The 16,709-nt window shown below is 38.2% G+C and overlaps 1 long non-coding RNA gene across 1 annotated transcript; it reads left to right on the forward strand.

Annotated features, from left to right (window-relative positions):
- Positions 1-4,110: 4,110 nt before the first annotated feature.
- Positions 4,111-5,425, forward strand: LOC104099550 (uncharacterized). Its single transcript, XR_687038.4, has 2 exons — positions 4,111-4,581; positions 4,683-5,425. It is a non-coding gene; the product is annotated as an uncharacterized lncRNA (long non-coding RNA).
- Positions 5,426-16,709: the final 11,284 nt, after the last annotated feature.

Genomic DNA, 16,709 nt, shown 5'->3' on the forward strand with positions numbered 1-16,709 from the left:
TCTAATCCTGAAAAAGAATATTGGGATGCAGTAAAATGGATATTAAGGTATTTGAAAGGTACTGCAGATTTGAAGTTGTGCTTTGGCAATGGCAAGCCTCAACTTGTTTGTTACACAAACTCTGATTTAAGAGGCAATCTTGATAATTCAAGATCCATTTCCGGTCATTTGATCACTTTTGCAGGGGGAGCTATTTCTTGGCAATCTAGACTACATAAGTGCATAGCTCTATCTACCACAGAAGCTGAATGTATTGCTGTAACAGAAGGTGCCAAAGAACTATTATGGATAAGGAGTTTATTAATGATCTTGGCTTTGAGCAGCCAAGGTACATCTTATTTTGTGATAATTAGAGTGATATATGTCTCACCAAGCACTCCACTTTTCATTCTAAAATCAAACATATAAATAGAAAGTATCATTGGATAAGAACGGGCATGGAAGAGAAATTATTTGAGGTTGAGAAGATACACACTGATGAAAATCCTTCGGATCTGCTGATAAAGGCGGTGGTTGCAAATAAACATGAATTTTGCAGAAAATTGGCAGGCATGAAGCCTATCAATAGTTCCTCTACTTGAAGACATATTTGGCCCCTTGACTGGAGGGGGAGTTTGTTGGGCCCATGCACATGTTGTCCAGCCAAAGGCCCAATGGCCTAATCATATTCTCTTTGTTAGGATCGAAAAATTCAGGTGTCATGCGGAATCTTACAAAGCAAACCTTCAGCGACGATAAATCAGACAACAAAAGAAAAATATACCAAAAAAACACAAACATTTAATGTGGTTCGGTCAATTGACCTACGTCCACGGCAAAATTGAGCAATAGAGAGTACAAAATATCGAGAGAACAACCTCACGAAGAGGCAAACACAAGTGACACACTAACACTTGTCCCGTAAAGTTTTCCCCCTAAACACGACTCTCAAATCACATATGGCTACATTGTGGATGCTACTGAATGAGAAGGACGGGTCTTCAATTTATAGAACTCCAAATATTTTCCTACAAGAAAAGGGACTAGCCAAATATGGAAGAATTATATTTTCCTTCTAGGCAAAGAAAACCCCAATTATGGTAAATATGTTATTCTTTCCTTCATGAGATAGGAAAACCAATTAAGGTAAGAAAATCTGGACAAACACCTAACAATTTTTCCCCTTGGCCTGGATTTTCTGACAAAATAAACTTGATCCACCTTGTTCACATAGCCTTCAACAGGTCGCATCTCCAAATATCCACCACAAAGTTTGTCTCAACGTGCGTTGCACACTGGTAAAATTTTTCAGACAAAAATCACGATTCTCGTCAAATATGTTGCGGCTAGAACTGAACCCGCCAAGATGAACCTGTCTTGAACCTCGCTCTGATACCACTGTTATGTCGAGGAAGAGGCAAACCCGAAAATAAAGAAGATAATAAATACCAAAATTTAACGTGAAAAATCCTTCAAATCGAAGGTAAAAACTATAGGATCACAAAGATCCAAAAAAACTCTACTATAATAATAAGAGGGTTACAAAAGTTCTCAAAATTGGCTACACAACAAAATACAGAGCAACAATAGCAACGACAAATCAATTGAAGACAGAGGAGAAGTCACAAAACTGGAGATGTTGTTCGGGGAACAAAATCAGATGCTACAGCTCACAAAATCCGATCTCCACCGTTCAAATCACCAAGACATTATGAACACTCAGTCAAAATTTCAGCCCGATCCAACGGTTAACGAATCCGTAAACGGGATTTGAAGTTGGTTGGTCGGAATAAAATCTTCATCAAAACGAATACTTTTCTTCTCTCTTCTCTCTTGATGAAAGCTCTCTCAAAAATCACTCTTATGTGCTTAAGTCTTTCAAAGACTTGTACCAATGAGTATTGAACAATTCTCCAAGGTTGTCCTATTTATAGATAATGAGTGGTGCTTTCTCTTAAAGCCAAAACCAACGCTAAATAGAAATAAAAACCGAATCCAATTCCGAATAGGAATGGAAACCAAAAGAGAATAGGATTAGGTTATTGGGCTTTTGGCTGGACAACATGGGCATGGGCCCAACAAAAAGATGGGACAAATCAGAATTTGTTGTCTTAAGTATAATTTTAAATTACTCACAGTTAACATACTCTGAGTAATTTATAATTTTTGAAAAAACAAAAAAAAAATAAGGAGATGGGACATTCTAATTTCTAAGAGGTAATAAGGCAAAGAAAAGGCATACTAAACATTTTAGACGATAATAGAAAATGTTTAGTTCACATAGTTCAACGAAAGTTAGTAGACTTGTACAATATATAGATCAATCAATAAAGTAAAAAGTGAATTCAAACTTTAAACTCTATCTTGTAAGTTCTTCATAAATTATAAATTTAACTTAACTTAAAAAATTCAAGATCTCAGCAAAATTTGAAGCTTGATTCTAATGGTACCAATTGGTTGCTTCGCCAAAAATGCATTTTTATTTCCTAATCTAGAGTTGCAAAAGCACAGTTGCTCTTAAAACCGCGCCAACCTTTAAAAAATCAATTAAGATTAATGTGATTATAACTTATGATGTGTAGAATGAAAAAGACTTTTTTGCCTTGATGTCGACTGTTGTCATATCATGTGGCCATTATGCAAAAGGATTGCAACATGTGCATCGGCAAACTTGAAATGTTTTCTACCTTTTGAGGATGCAAAGATAAATTTGACACATTGAACTTAAATTTAAGCCAAATTAAATTAATTCATTAAAAAAAAAAAGCGCGGGGGGGTGATAGTCACAAGTTCAAGTACTCATGTTATAGAAGTTTATGCAAAAATTAGAATGCATACAGCATGTAAACATTGAATGCGAATAAATATGTTTATTAAGTTTATAGTTGAAAAAGAATATAGTACGGAAAGACCATCATTATATTTTGAGGAAAATATGATCTTGAAAAAGGATAGAAAAATCAGAGAAAATTGATCTGGAACTGCTACTTCACTTACTTCTTCTATTTTCTCTTTTCTTTTTACTGTCTCATTTAGTAGCCACATCCCACAGCTTAGAAACTTGACAATTTACAGTCTTTTCTTTTTTCTTTCTTTCTCCGGTTGGTACTTAAAGGCTTGAAGCTTGAGAATCGTATTTCAACTTTTATTATCCAACATTTTTTCTTTTTTCACGAGTGAGGCTAGTAAAGCCTTTATTTTAGGCCCGCAAATTTTTGAGGCTATAAAAAATATTAATGGTGGAATACAAATAATATTTTTGCTTAGACAATATTGAAGTTTAACAAAAAAAATACAAATTTTGTGTAAAAAGAAAGAAACAAAGAATGTCTACTTTTTAACATTTAAAAAAAATTAGAACTTAATTAAATTACTCAAATCTTCATATTAGTAAATAAAGCTTTTTTTACAACAAGATCCAAGATAATGTATTACAAACATATGGCTAATATCTTATTAACTTGAATTAACCCTTGCTAATATAAATAATAATGTTACTAAGTGAAGTTAAAAGTATACTACACTATAACAAGTAACGAAAAAAATAAAAAGATAACATTAAATTTTTTGCATATATTTATATAAGCGCCCTTACTTTTCAAGATTACTTTTCTAAAACGACCAAGATTATACAACATTGCAGTTAGAAGGGAGTTCATGTAACAAACTTTTCCCATATTCAGTAGCCCCACGTATGGGACAAAAAGGGTTCATTAGTTGCAGTAGGCAGATCCTCAAGTTCCTGTGGAAAGCACAAAATTATTAAAAATAAAATAAAAATATCTTATAACAAAAATTCGAAGAAACTATCTCTTCAGCAGTAGGCTGTTGTGATTTTCTATAATTATGATTTGTCCCATTTTTCATATCTTTACGAAGATATCTTCATATTTCCTTTGGAACTTATCTTTTTTGACAGTCGAAATGCAACTCTTCTCTATTAATGCTCTGAGAAATGAAGCAAACATACACTTAATATAAAAAAGGCAAGAAGGCCTTCTTGCCACTTAAAATTGTACCGGATTGCCAACCCGGTAAACGAACTTACAAGTTTTCCAATTTAACACCTCTACTTTATAGAATAAGGAGTAATAAACACCCCTGACCGTTGACTATGCATACGTGGAAGAAACATGGCTGACATGGCCAAACTACGTGCAAATCACACCTAAATGGCGCATGAATATAGTAGTTTTAATAAAAAAATATTAAAATAAATAAAAATATATAAATAATAACAAAAGATAAAAAATAATAAAAAGAAAAATTAAGATCAACACTTCCTCCCACCTCCTTCGTTCCCACCCCTTTTCCCCATTCTTTCTGCTTCTTATCTCATCCCTCGCCCCAGCCTTTCCTCCCCAAGCCTCTTCATTCTTTTCTTTATTAACCTTTAATTAGTTGAAATAAGAGATTTTTTTTTAATTAATTGAGTATAAAGTTTTAGAGAGAAGGTAACCTACAACTCGATTTTCGGCATAAGAAAATCGCAACAGTTTCTCCGATCTGGTCCGATGGTGATGGAAAATTTTGGACGAGGTTCTGGCGGAAAAAAAAGGCTCTCTTCTTCACATTTAAGTATTTGGAGTATTTCTTTTTGGAGTATGTTTTTTGTCAACAAAGGAGATGATTGTGATTTATGGTTAAGGTCACTTTAGAAGCTTTTCGATCTGGTCAACGCTCATCTTTTTTTCTTTTTTCAGGAAAAAAAAATAGCGACAGGGGTGAAATGCCATTTCTGATCTGTTTTGTTTGTGCCAATGAGCTTGGTAGGAAGGAAGTCTCGACGGACATGGTGATTGAGGTGGTTGAAATCAAATAAAATAAGATGTTTGGGCAGAGATGGTGGCTAGATATTGATAAAATGAGTAGGCAACACGGAGAGCGAACTATTCATCGCCGACCAGAGACAATACAAGGGAGTTCTCCGGCCAACTTGAGTTTATTGCTGGTTTATGAGTTTCTTGCATGTTTCAATTGTGGTGGGAAAAAAAAAGAAGAAAAAACAGTTAAAATTTTGACAAATTAGAATTAAAAAGGTGGGACCACAAATTACACGTGTCAAATTATGAAAGGTTAAGCATATGACATGTCATTTGTGTCATAGCAATTGAGGAACACGCTCAAACCTATGTGTTTATTACTCCTCATTATATGAAGTAGAGTTGCTAAATTGGAAAACTTGTAAGTTCGTTTACCGGGTTGGCAATTCGGTACAAGTTTAAGTTCAAGTTAGCACGTCATATCTTATTCACAGTATTGATGTGGACAATTTGCATTTGTGATATTCGCCAATATGTGTTCTTCTTGACCCTTATTAGGGCTGGCTCAAGGGGAGACTAGTAAAGCTTTGTCTTTAGCCCCAAAATATTGAGACTCCAAAAAATTGTATTAATTAATTTTGTAATTTTTTTTGCTTAGATAATACTCTATCCGTTCACTTTTAGTTATCCACTTTGAACTTTTCATGCCCCATAAGAAATAATAATTATAGTATGTATTTTACCATATAACCCCTAATAATGATAGTATTTCAAAAGTCTTGAAAAATAATTTTAAAAATGAGTATTTAATGATAGGGGTAAAACAGAAAAAAAAAATTATCTTTCTCTTAATTTAGTATAGTGGACAAGTAAAAATAAAAATATATTTTTAATATAATGGATAAGTAAAAGTGAACAGATGGAGTATTGAAGTTGTAGAAAAAGAAAAAAGTACGGAATCTTTATAAGAGAAATAAAGAAAGATTGTTTTATTTTTAACAATAACTACGCTTCAATCCCCAATAAAGCTCGGGACTGTATTTTTTTAACAGTAGAAATATTTTAGAATTTTGAATTAAACTACTCAAATCTTTATATTAATGAATTTTTTTTGTAATAACATTCAAGGTAATATATTATAAAAACATGGCTAACATCTTATTAACCCGAAGTAACATTTATCAGTATAATAATAATATTACTATGTGAAGTTAAAGACATACTGTAATGACCCAACCAGTCATTTTGACTTTTAGAAACTCATTCCCTAAAATAAAACTCCCTGAACATGCTTTTATTAATTTATGACTTGCGGGGATGGTTGGTTCGGAATTTGGAAGTGTGTGGGTTGAAATCAGAACACTTGGTTTCTTAAGTTAGCTTTAAATGGACAAGTTTGACTTCGGTCAACATTTTAAGAAAACGACCCCGGAATCGGGATTTGACGGTTCCAATAGGTTCGTATAATGATTTTGGACTTGGGCGTATGTCCGAATCGGATTTTGGATAACCCGGGAGCGTTTTGACGCTTAAATAGTAAAAATCAACTATTTGAAGGTTTAAACTTTTTTAAATTTGGTTTGGAGTAGGATTTTTAGTAATTGAAGTCCGTTTGGAATTCCGAGTTTGGAAATAGTTCCGTATAATGATTTAAGACTTGCACGCAAAATTTCATATCATTCCGAGTATTTAAGTATATTTCGGCACATTGGAAGTAAATTGACGAACTTAAAATTCTTAAGTTTGAATCAATTTGGTTTGAGGTGTGATTAATAAATTTGATGTTATTTTACGCGTTTCGTGAGTTCGAGCGAGTCCCTTTTATGATTTTAAACTTGTTGGTATGTTCGGGCGGGGTTCCGGGGGCCCCGAGTGTCAATCGGACGAGGCTCGGACCAAGTTGAAAGTTGGGAACCAAAGCTGAGGCTCCCAGCTACTGTCAGAATCGCACATGCGCTTGGCCAGCCGCAGGTGCGGCAGTATCTCGCAGATGCGAGTTTTTGTGCCCAGAAACGAAAAAGGGAAGGGGCAATCGATCGCAGATGCGGAGAATTTGCGCACATGCGAACGCGCAGGTGCGAAGCTTTGTGCGCAAATGCGAGAATTGGCCAGGCAAGTAGAACTCGCACCTGCGAGGATTTTCCGCAGGTGCGGTACTCTGTCCGCGGGTGCGAAAGACATGTTTGGCAGAAAGCTTAAAAAAACGGGAATTCACCATTTTTGCCCATTTTCTTCCATTCTGAGGCGATTTTGGAGCTTTTTTACAGGAGATTTCAACTAACAACTTTGAGGTAAGTTAATTTTACACCCTTTGAGTTAAATACATAGATTATGGGTAGATTATAGCTAGTAAATCTTAAAAATCAAGGGTTTAGGTAAAAAAAACCTAAATTTTTATAAAAGTGAGATTTTAACCACGAAAATAGTTATGGAATTGAGTAGAAATTATATATTCAAGTTCTTGAGATTAAGAGTAACGTTTTCATCCGAAAATTTTCAGAATCTGAGCACGTGGGCCCAAGGTAAAATTTAGGAATTTTACCATTTTGGATAGAGTAATTTATTTAATAGATGAATTTAGAATTATTGAACATATATTAATTATTTTATGTAACTTTTGGATAGTTTCAGATTTTTCGGCATTAAATCGAGAATTTTACGCGACACGACAATCGGAAAGTGGACTTTGAGATGAGGTAAGTCTCTTGTCTAATCTTGTGAGGGAGAAATTACCCCATAGGGATTAAATTGAATAATTATTGCTAATTGCGGGGGCTACGTACGCACGAGGTGACGAGAGTCCGTGCGTAGCTACTATAAATGCTAAAGTCTGGGTAGTTTAGGACTCGAAGCATGAATTACTTGTGTAAATTGTATTCCCTGATTAATTAATATTAAATTGATATATATGAATATATTGTGAATTATTAGATAAAGATATTAAAGGATGAAAATCTCATATGCTTGATTTTCTGTTTAAATCAATTAATTATTAAAAGAAATTGTTCTTCCTCCCGAATTTATCTCATAATAAATATACTCTCCCTCCGGAGGTACATAAGAAAATATCTTCTTTTCTTGTGGAGCGGGTCGAACGCCTCGGCACGATAGATGCATTTATGGATCGCGTCGCACGTCCCTCGGCAGTGTACACGACACTCTGGATCGGGTCGTACATCCTCGGCAGAAATCGTGCTTAATAATAATAATAATAATAATAATTACACGATACTTTAATAGCTTATTTCAGCTTGCGAAACTAATTGATAAATTGAAAAATACTTGGAATTTAATGAATTATTATTCTTGCGTGTTAAAAAATTAATTGTTATTCCTGTAAATGATATTTAATTGATAAATTGGAAATTATTTGAATTGAAGAAATTTGATTATTTTCGCTGATTAAATAAAATTCTGTAAATCATGCTGATTTAAATATCCTAGTTGTATTTCAATTATTATTATTGACCCATAGTGAGTGTCAAAGTTGACCATCTCGTCTCTACCACTTCGAGATTAGGCTTGATACTTACTAGGTACACGTTGTTTACGTACTCATACTACACTTGCTGCACTTTTTGTGCAGGATCTGAGGCAAGTACTAGTGGGGGACCTATCGTCTTACACCCACGTTATCCAGGGGCATAGTGGTGAGCTGCCATTCTGATCTGTTCTGCAGCTACTAGTGTCTCTCCTTGTATTTTTCATTCTGTCTATTTTTATTTCAGACAGTATTTGAGGTTTTGTATAATCTACTAGATGCTCATACACTTGTGACACCAGGTCTTGGCACACACATTGTTAGAATTTGGTTTTTTATTATATTTTTCTTGGTTTTAAATTTTATCAATGTATGCTTAATTTATTAGTGGGCTTGCCTAGTTGTAGTGTTGGGCGTCATCATGACTTATAGGTAAAATTGGATCGTGACAACATGGTATCAAAGCACTAGGTTCACGTAGGTCTCACAAGTTATGAGAAGGCCTAATAGAGTCTTGCGGATCGGTACGGAGACGTCTTTACTTATCTTCGAGAGGTTATAGGGTGTTAGGAAATTTCCTTTCTTCATATTCCATCGTGCAATTGTTGTAGTTCTAAATATCCTTCTCTTATCCTCTCTCAGATGGTGAGAACACGGTCGAATAAGGTTCCAGACCAGGGAAGAGCTACTCCCCTAGTTGCTAGAGGCCGAGGGAGGGCTCGAGCCTGTGGTAGAGGGCGAGGATATCCCAGGACTGTTCCAGTTATTCCGCCAGTGGATCCAGCAGAGAATCCCATTATTGAGGAGTAGGGTGAGGTGCCTGTGGTAGAGCCAGCTCTGGTGGATTTCACGTCTGCACTGGGATTTCAGGATGTCATGGGTTGTATGTTGCGGTTCATGGACAATATGACTCAGGCCAGTTTATTTCCGGCAGACCCAGCCACATCTCAGGCGGACATGGGAGCCCAGACCCCTACTGCAGGCTCATAGACAGGCAACTGCTGTATATCAGACCCAGGGTGCACTACCCGTGGGTGGAGCCCAGCCAGTGGCGGCAACTACACCTGAGCCCACGCCAGCTGTAGCTATCGATCCTCAGAAATTATTGGACAGATGGACTAGACTACATCCTCCTTTCTTTGGGGGTGAGCGACATGAGGATCCACAAGACTTCATTGATCGTTGTAGAGATAGACTGTACAACATGAGGATATTGGAATCTCATGGGGTTGACTTTGCTACTTTTCAGCTAGAGGGCAGAGCCCGTAGATGGTGGCAGTCTTATGTTCTTGGCAGACCAACAGAATCTCCTCCCATGACTTGGGACAGATTCACCCGTATTTTCCTGGACAGGTATATTCCACCCTCCCAGAGGAAAGAGTTGCGATTTCAGTTTGAGCAGCTCCAGCAGGGTTAGATGTCAGTGACTGATTATGAGGCGAGGTTTTCTGAATTATCTCGCCATACACTTATGATACTCCCTACTGAGGCGGAGAGAGTGCGGAGATTTGTAGCCGGTTTATATACTGGTATTCAGGCCACTATGGCTCGAGAGGTTGAGATGAGTACTTCTTATGAGCGAGTTGTGGAGATAGCCAGGAGGATTGAGGGTGTGCGTCAGCGGAGCCGAGAGCAGATTATGAGAGATAAGCGGTTCAGGTACTCTGGAGAGTTCAGAGGTGCTCCGTCTGGGGGCAGAGGTCAGTTCATGAGGGGGCAGTCCAGCAGACCCCCATTTCCAGCACCACCACCTCCTTCTGGTGCTCCAGTGCGACCTTATCTCAGTGCTATACCAGAGAGTTCCTACCGCCCACCAGCTATTCAGGGTCCTCCCAGTAAGTATTCAGATCCCCAGGGCTAGACCCTTAGTCAGCAACCCATCGCACCGAAAAGTTATTATGAGTGTGGGGATCCCAGTCACATGCGAAGGTTTTGCCCCAGGCTTCGGGGTAGACCAGTACAGCAGGGTCAGCATCCTATGCTTACCGGACCAGTTGCTCCACCAGTAGTCCGACCACCAAGAGGTGGATGACAGGTGGGTAGGGGTCGTCCTAAAGGTGGAGGTCAGCCAGACGGAGGCCAGCCAGTTGGCGCTCCAGCTCGGTTCTATGCTTTTCCAACTAGGCCAGATGCAGAGGCCTCAGATGCTGTGATTACAGGTATTATTTCTGTTTGCGGCAAAGATGCCTCAGTATTATTTGATCTAGGATCCACGTATTCATATGTGTCATTTCTATTTGCTCCATTCCGGGGTGTTTCTAGTGAGTCCTTGAGTACTCCTGTTTATGTGTCCACTCTTGTAGGCGATTCTGTTATTGTTAACCGGATCTACCGGTCTTGTATTATTACATTATGTGGTTATGAAACTAGAGCAGATCTCTTATTGCTCGAGATGATCGATTTTGAAATTATTCTAGGCATGGACTGGTTATCTCCATATCATGATATTCTAGATTGTCATGACAAAACTGTTACCTTGGCTATTCCATCTTTGCCTAGGCTAGAGTGGAAGGGTTCGTCGGTTAGTTCATTTAATCGGGTTATTTCTTTTATAAAGGCTCAACACATGGTTGAGAAGGGTTGGTTGGCTTATCTAGACTATGTCCGGGATACTAGTGCAGAGACTCCGGCTATTGATTCAGTGCCAGTAGTTCGGGCGTTCTCCGATGTATTTCCTTCAAATCTTCCAGGTATGCCACATGATCGTGATATTGATTTTTGTATTAACTTGGCTCTAGATACCCAGCCTATATCTATCCCACCGTATCGCATGGCTCCGAAAAAATTAAAAGAACAACTTGAAGAGTTACTAGCCAAAGGGTTCGTCAGACCGAGTATATCGCCTTGGGGTGCACCGTTATTATTTGTGAAGAAAAAAGATGGCACAATGCGAATGTGTATTGATTATCGCAAATTGAACAAAGTTACTATTAAGAACAAGTACCTGTTGCCGCGTATTGATGACCTATTTGACCAGTTACAGGGTGCTAGGGTGTTATCTAAGATCGACTTGAGGTCGGGGTATCATCAGTTGAAGATTCGAGATTCGGATGTTCCGAAAACTGCTTTCTGTACTAGATATGATCATTATGAGTTTCTCGTAATGTCTTTCAGTTTAACTAATCCCCCGGCAGCATTTATGGATCTGATGAACAAAGTATTCAGGCCATATATTGATTCGTTTGTCATTGTCTTCATTGATGACATTTTGATCTACTCGCGCAGCAAGGAGGATCATGAGCAGCATATGAGAGTAGTGCTTCAGACATTGCGGGAACAAAAGTTATATGCTAAGTTCTCTAAATGTGAGTTTTGGCTAGAGTCTGTAGCATTTTTTGGGACATATTGTATCGGGCGAAGGTATTAAAGTTGATCCCAAAAAGATTGAGGCAGTTCAAAATTGGCATCATCCCACTTCGACGACTGAGATCAGGAGTTTTCTGGGTTTAGCAGGTTATTATCGTCGGTTTGTGGAAGGTTTTTCATCTATTGCAGCACATTTGACCAAATTAACCCAGAAGAGTGTTCAGTTCCGATGGTCCGATGATTGTGAGTCAAGCTTTCAGAAACTCAAGACAGCATTAACTACAGCACCAGTGTTACCTTCCGGTTCGGGGATGTATACAGTATATTGCGATGCTTCACGCGTTGGTTTGGGTTGTGTATTAATGCAGGAAGGGCGAGTTATTGTATATGCTTCACGTCAGTTGAAGCCCCACGAGCAGAATTACCCGGTACATGATTTGGAGTTAGCTGCGATTGTTCACGCCCTTAAGATTTTGAGGTATTATCTTTATGGGGTGTCCTGTGAAGTTTATACTGATCATCACAGTTTGCAGCATTTGTTCAAGCAGAGGGACTTAAATTTAAGGTAGCGCAGATGGCTGGAATTACTAAAAGATTATGATATTACTATCCTATATCATCCAGGTAAAGCAAATATAGTTGCACATGCCTTGAGTAGAAAGGCGGAGAGTATGGGAAGTTTGGCTTTCATTTCAGCAGAAGAGAGGCCATTAGCTTTGGATATCCAGTCCTTGGCCAACAGACTTGTGCGGCTAGATATTTCAGAGCCCAGCCGAGTTCTTGCATGTATCGTAGCTCAGTCTTCCCTATTTGAGCAGATCAAGGCTCGCCAGTATGATGACCCACACTTAATAGTTCTTCGAGAAACGGTACTACGAGGTGGTGCCAAGGAAGTCACTATTGGTGCAGATGGTGTTCTACGACTCCAGGATTGTCTGTGTGTTCCTAATGTGGATGAACTGAGGAAAAAAATCCTGGAGGAGGCACACAGTTCTCGGTATTTTATTCATCCAGGTACTACGAAGATGTATCGTGACTTGAGGCAGCATTATTGGTGGCGACGAATGAAAAAGGACATAGTTGAGTATGTAGCTAGGTGTCTAAATTGCCAGCAAGTTAAATATGATCACCAGAGGCCAGGTGGCCTACTTCAGCAGATGACTATACCGGAATGGAAATGGGAACGCATCACTATGGACTTTGTAGTTGGGTTACCGCGGACCTTGAGGAAGTTTGATGCAGTTTGGGTGGTTGTTGATAGGTTAACCAAGTCGGCACATTTTATTCCTGTTGTGACTACGTATACTTCAGAGAGGTTGGCCCAGATTTATATTCAGGAGATAGTTCGGTTGCACGGTGTGCCAATTTCCATCATATCAGATATAGGCCCTCAGTTTACTTCACATTTCTGGAGAGCAGTACAGAGTGAATTAGGGACCCATGTAGAGCTCAGCACAACCTTTCATCCGCAGACCGATGGGCAGTCAGAGCGGACAGTTCATATTTTGGAGGATATGCTCAGGGCATGTGTGATTGACTTTGGAGGTCAGTGGGATCGTTTCCTGCCTTTGGCCGAGTTTGCTTATAATAACAGTTACTAATCCAGCATCAAGATGGCTCCATTTGAGGCTTTATATGGTCGTCGATGTCGTTCACCTATCAGATGGTTTGATCCCGGTGAGGCTAAGTTATATGGTACTGATTTGGTAAAGGATGCCTTGGAAAAGGTAAAGTTGATTCAGGAGCGACTTCGTACAGCACAGTCCAGACAGAAGAGTTACGCGGATCATAAAGCGCGTGATTTATCCTTTATGGTAGGTGAAAAAGTTCTCTTGAAACTTTCGTCGATGAAGGGGATTATGAGATTCGGGAAGAAGGGCAAGTTGAGCCCAAGGTTTATAAGCCCATTTGAGGTGTTGAGACGAGTTGGGGAGGTTGCTTATGAGCTTGCATTGCCTCCCAGTCTATCGGGAGTTCATCCGGTTTTCCATGTATCTATGCTCCGGAAGTATCATGCTGACCTATCACATGTGTTGGACTTTAGCACAGTTCAGCTAGATAAGAGTTTGGGTTATGAAGAAGAGCCATTTGCCATTATTGATAAACAAGTTCGCCAGTTGAGGTCCAAGAGAATTTCTACAGTAAAGGTCCAGTAGAGGGGCCAACCAGTCGAGGAAGTGACTTGGGAGGCCGAGGAGGACATGCGGAGCAAATATCCACACTTATTTAGCACTCCAGGTATTATTCTAAACCCGTTCGAGTACGAACGTTTGTTTAAGAGGTGGAGAATGTAATGACCCAACCTGTCATTTTGACTTTTAGAAACCCGTTCCCTAAAATAAAACTCCCTGAACATGCCTTTATTAATTTATAACTTGCGGGGATGGTTGGTTCGGGATTTGGAAGTGTGTGGGTTGAAATCGGAACACTTGGTTCCTTAAGTTAGCTTTAAATGGACAAGTTTGACTTCGGTCAACATTTTGAGAAAATGACCTCAGAATCAGGATTTGACGGTTCCAATAGGTTCGTATGATGATTTTGGACTTGGACGTATGTCCGAATCGGGTTTTGGATAACCCGGGAGCGTTTTGACGCTTAAATAGTAAAAATTAACTATTTGAATGTTTAAACTTCTTTAAATTTGGTTTGGAGTAGGATTTTTAGTAATTGAAGTCCGTTTGGAATTACGAGTTTGGGAATAGTTCCATATAGTGATTTAAGACTTGCACGCAAAATTTAGTGTCATTCTGAGTAGTTTAAGTATATTTCGGCACATTGGAAGTAAATTGAAGAACTTGAAATTCTTGAGTTTGAATCAATTTGGTTTGAGGTGTGATTCATAGATTTGATGTTGTTTTACGCGTTTCGTGAGTTCGAGCGAGTCCGTTTTATGATTTTAAACTTATTGGTATGTTCAGGCGGGGTCCCAAGGACCCCGAGTGTCAACCTGACGAGGCTCGGACCAAGTTGGAAGTTGGGAACCAAAGCTGAGGCTCCTAGCTACTGTCAGAATCGCACCTGCGCTTGGCCAGCCACAGGTGCAACACTCGCAGGTGCGGCAGTATCTCGCAGATGTGAGTTTTTGTTCGCAGAAGCGGAAAAGGGAAGGGGCAATCGACCGCAGATGCGGAGAATTTGCGCACCTGCGAACACGCAGGTGCGAGAATTGGCCAGGCAAGTGGAACTCGCACTTGCGAGGATTTTTCGCAGGTGCGGAAGCCACATGTGCGGTACTCTGTCCGCAGGTGCGAAAGACCTGTTTGGCAGAAAGCTTAAAAGAACGAGAATTCACCATTTTTGCCTATTTTCTTCCATTCTCGGGCGATTTTGGAGCTTTTTGAGAGGAGATTTTAACTAACAACTTTGAGGTAAGTTAATTCTACACCCTTTGAGTTAAATACATAGATTATGGGTAGATTATAACTAGTAAATCTTAGAAATCAAGGGTTTAGGTGAAAAACCTAGATTTTTATAAAAGTGGGATTTTAACCACGAAAATAGTCATGGAATTGAGTAGAAATTATATATTCAAGTTCTTGAAATTTTGGGTAACGTTTTCATCCGAAAATTTTCAGAATCCGAGCACGTAAGCACGGGGTGAATTTTAGGAATTTTACCATTTTGGATAGATTAATTTATTTAATATATGAATTTCGAATTATTGAACATATATTAATTATTTTATGTAACTTTTGGATAGTTTTGGATTTTTCAGCATTAAATCGAGAATTTTACGCGACGCGATAATCGAAAAGTAGACTTTGAGACGAGGTAAGTCTCTTGTCTAATCTTGTGAGGGGAAAATTAACCCATGGGGATTAAATTAAATAATTATTGTTAATTGCGGGGGCTACGTACGCACGAGGTGACGAGAGTCCGTGCGTAGCTACTATAAATGCTAAAGTCTGGGTAGTTTAGGACTCGAAGCATGAATTACTTGTGTAAATTGTATTCCCTGATTAATTAATATTAAATTAATATATATAAATATATTGTGAATTATTATATAAAGATATTAAAGGATGAAAATCTCATATGCTTGATTTTCTGTTTAAATCAATTAATTGTTAAAAGAAATTGTTCTTCCTCCTGAATTTATCTCATAATAAATATACTCTCCCTCCGGAGGTACATAAGAAAATGTCCTCCTTTCTTGTGGAGCGGGCCAAATGCCTCGACACGATAGATGCATCTATGGATCGCGTTGCACGTCCCTCGACAGTGTACACGACACTCTGGATTGGGCCGTACGTCCTCGGCAGAAATCGTGCTTAATAATAATAATAATAATAATAATTACACGATACTTTAATAGTTTATTTCAGCTTGCGAAGCTAATTGATAAATTGAAAAATTCTTGGAATTTAATGAATTATTATTCTTGCTTGTTAAAGAATTAATTGTTATTCCTGTAAATGATATTTAATTGATAAATTGGAAATTATTTGAATTGAAGGAATTTGATTATTTTCGATGATTAAATAAATTATTTTAAATTCTGTAAATCATGCTGATTTAAATATCCTAGTTGTATTTCAATTATTATTATTGGCCCATAGTGAGTGTCAAAGTCGGCCATCTCGTCTCTACCACTTCGAGATTAGGCTTGATACTTACTGGGTACACGTTGTTTACATACTTATACTACACTTGCTGCACTTTTTGTGCAGGACCTGAGGCAAGTACTAGTGGGGGACCTATCGTCTTACACCCACGTTATCCAGGGGCATAGTGGTGAGCTGCCTTTCTAATCCGTTTTGCAGCTACTAGTGTCTCTCCTTGTATTTTTCATTTTGTCTATTTTTATTTCAGACAATATTTGAGGTTTTGTATAATCTACTAGATGCTCATACACTTGTGACATCAGGTCTTGGCACACACATTGTTAGAATTTGGTGTTTTATTATATTTTTCTTGGTTTTAAATTTTATCAATGTATGTTTAATTTATTAGTTGGCTTGCCTAGCTGTAGTGTTGGGCGTTATCACGACTTATAGGTGAAATTGGGTCGTGACACATACTATATTTTAAGACTACTATACTATAAATAAAAAGTGAAAAAGAAAAAAGAAAGATAACATTAACTTTTTCATATTTGTATTAAGTTAAGAAATTTAAGGCCTCTTATTAAATTTGGCTTTAGGCCACTAGTTCTATTTAGCCACCCTTGATGCACACAA

Source organism: Nicotiana tomentosiformis, chromosome 8 (assembly GCF_000390325.3).
Source record: "Nicotiana tomentosiformis chromosome 8, ASM39032v3, whole genome shotgun sequence".
NCBI lineage: Eukaryota > Viridiplantae > Streptophyta > Magnoliopsida > Solanales > Solanaceae > Nicotiana > Nicotiana tomentosiformis.